Genomic DNA, 3,569 nt, shown 5'->3' with positions numbered 1-3,569 from the left:
GAAATTCTTCCTCCCCAAGGAAGAACAATTCCTCTGATAGAAACGATAAGAGTTCAGAGTAGAGGCGTTCCAGAATCGGAAAAAGAGCACGACGACGATGACCTGCCGCAACAGCTTCTCACCTATTACGCCATAAACAAAAAGCTCCCGTAGCTATTAGAAGGCGTGCAAAGCGACTACGTGAGCAGCGACCAGATGTTACAAAGCGATTAACACCTAGGCCACGAAAACTAGTGTTAACTGACTTCCAAAACACCTTTGCAATGACACATTGCTGCAGCATATGCTGGTTAGACTTCTGTAACGGGCAGTTAGGACAAGTGGAAGACGGGACCATGCCCCACCTCTCCAGTCTGTCCCGTGTTGGGAGTACTCTCCATCCAAGACGCCACATAAAGTCACGGAGGTGACCAGGCAAAAAAGATGCTGTTACCACGCTCCACGAGACATGTCTCGATCGTGCTAGACGGGCTGGAGGAACCAGAGTAAGCATAAGAGCCGCCGTTGTATGTACAATGCGGCTTTCAAGAATGTCCACATCGGTACAAACCTGCTGCGCGTGTCGATAAAATGCTACAGCCCTTGAGTAAAATGCAGGCCCGTTAAGTGTTTGCGGTGCAGAATTAAGGCATGCATCTGGTAGTAAATAGCGTAGTTTGGTGCCTAAGAAATAACAGGCAAAATCACGCGTGGGGCACTGATCACCATGCAACAACCGAAGTAAGCATCGTAGGGCAAGCAGCCGGCAGCGAACAGAGACGGATGGGAATGCGAATCCACCGCAGTTTCTCAGTTGCCCTAGAGCTGCTCGGCAAACCAGCTCTGTTCCACCCGACCAGAAAAAGGAGCCAATGAGGCATTGCAACGACCTGGTGATTCGTAATGGGGGCCGTAAGACATGAGATATGTACCATGCACGGCCGCAAAACACCGTCTGTGCTAAATACCTTCTTTCGAGCATCGGTAAATCATACTCTTGTGCGTCTCGGACGTGTCGTTTTACATCTTCGACTACTGAATTCCACAAGGAGGCTGATCAGCCGTAGCAAGTATAATCAAGCCCCAGAATGCGAATAGAGTCACTTTTTTGAAGACCGAAAAAGGAACTTAGACATGCGTCTGGGGAACCAATGAATAAATATCGACATTTGGAAAAATTTAACGCAGCACCTGAAATCGTGCCATACGTTGTAAAAAGTCGTAGGCTACGGGATAAACTGTCCTCATTCTTCAAATGCAACGTGATGTCATCAGCAAATGCTGTCACTGTCACGGTACCACTACCTGGAAGAGGAAGGCCTCTAACGTAAGGATCAGCGATTAGCGATTGAAGGAACGGTTTGAGGCTGAGTACAAAAAGTGCAGGGGATAAAGGACACCCCTGGCGAACACCACGGGTAACCGGAAATGGCGCACTCTCTAAACCATCAAGAAACAACGTGCTGCGTATATTTCGGTATGCGTTTCTGAGAAGCTCAACGAAGTTTTGTGAGAAGCCAAATGCTGCCATTACGCTAAATATAAAGCTATGTTCTAGGCGATCGAATGCTTTTCCTGGTCAAGTGAAATCAAGAGTCCCCGAGCTGATCTTGTTAACGTGTACGCAACTATATCGCGCGTAACAAAGAAAAGACTGTGGATTTCTCTTCCAGGAATAGAGCACGCCTGATGGTGACCTATTAAGGGGGGCATCAGGCCTCTCAAACGCCGAGTGACAACTGCCGCGAAAGTTTTATAATCAACGTTGAGGAGCGTTATTGGTCGCCACTCCTCTGGGCGAATTGACGATGGGTCATGTTTAAGTATTAAAACAATTCAACCATCGCGAAAGCTATCAGGAAAATCAAAGTTCTCGAAACAGCGGCAAATAACAGAGGTGAAAAGAGCACCAATGTCGTCCCAAAACGTTAAATAAAACTCAACAGGCAACCCATCCGGCCCGGGGGCCGAGCCACGCTTCATGGAAGACAGTGCCTCTTTCACTTCGTCAGCTGACGGACTTGTTCACAGTTGTTCAGCTACTTCAGATAAAATTTGAGGTAACCTACTTAACATTGTGTCTGTCTCAGTGGTACCGCGATGTGATGACATTGTCGTACGAGCCATGTTGGCAAAGTGAGCTAGAAAAACTGATTTATCACGTGTCGGCGGCAACGCAGTGTGTCAGAATCTGGCCGCGGTAGTTTCTAGTCGACTCGACGGGTTGAGAAGCGAGCTTTTTGCAAAGCGTAGAACCTCAGGGTGAGCACATGGATTACGTCTGCAACGCCAAGCAGCCGCTGTCAATGACGAAGCTGCAATGAGGCGTTGAAAACGACCCTTAACTCTCGCTGCCATGCGCACATCAAGGGAGTTAGTCGATCAACCTGTAGAGCAATACGCAGCTTTGTGGCAGTGTCCGCTAGTTCTTCGGACGTACGGCGTCTAAGGGCCCGCCCTGCTACTGAGCAGTGTAAATGCCACTGTGTCTTGAGTGCGTCCCACACCTCCGGACCGCATCCCAAAAGAGAGGCACGCAAGCTTCTAGATAAACTGGAGCGTGTACGCGCGTCGTGCAGAATGCGGATGTCAAGACGCCAAGGTTTCACTGATGATGAAAAAGGAAAGTGAGCCTCGAGCGTCACTGGTCGGTGGTCTGATATATAAACAGGCGATGATGGTAATGTTACAACATCAGAGTGCGAAACGTAAGAAGCTAGCGCGCTCGGCACATAGAAACAATCCAAACGACTAGACGACGTGATACGCCACCAAGTCCAGGCATACCGTGGTCCATGAACTAGTCTGTACGTATCTATCAAAGATAAATGTTGCATTAGGCGACGCAGCTCTCGCGCGTTCCAATCAGAGCGACCCCATCCTGGACCTTGCACGTCAGCACGCGTGTCTAATACACAATTAAAGTCTCCAGTGAGTATGACATGACGACCGTCTAGAAAATACACGTCCAGGTCACGGAAAAAATCGTTAGACATCGCTGCTTGAGCTGGCTCATAAATACACAAAACACGCAGCTTGAAGGATGATAGGACGCAGTGAAAAGCCAATACCCGTCCGAACCCATCATAGAAAACATGATGATTGCGCAGAAGAGCGCGGTTAAAAATAATAATTCTAACTCCCGAGAAGCGAGATGTCACGAAGAAAAAATAACAGTCTAAATTAAATGTGCGTTTGAATGCACGAACGTGGCCAATGGTGAAAAAATTTGTTTCTTGTAAACACAGAATATCACAATGTTCTGCGCGGGCTATGCTGATAACCTCGGCTTGCTTTACTGGGTTACGGAATCCTTGAACATTGAAAGAAAGAATTTTCAGGGTGTCAGCCATATTGAAAAAAGATGGGTGACTGACTTGGTCGTGTTTTTCGATTCGGTATACCCCGGGGATCTGTCCGGGGGAACTGGAGTACGTACACTACACAGCACAATTCGACCCTCTAGAAGAGGGTCGAGGTTTCTTCGGTTGCTGGAATTCGGAGCGGCTATCTTGGGTGCCGTCCGAGCTGGTGCCAGACTTGTGAGCACGCTTGACCTCTCGCCACTTTTTTAGGGGCGAAGCTCCTTA

This window comes from Rhipicephalus microplus, unplaced genomic scaffold (assembly GCF_043290135.1).
Source record: "Rhipicephalus microplus isolate Deutch F79 unplaced genomic scaffold, USDA_Rmic scaffold_18, whole genome shotgun sequence".
Classification (NCBI taxonomy): Eukaryota; Metazoa; Arthropoda; class Arachnida; order Ixodida; family Ixodidae; genus Rhipicephalus; species Rhipicephalus microplus.
Note: the sequence above shows the minus strand (reverse complement) of the source record.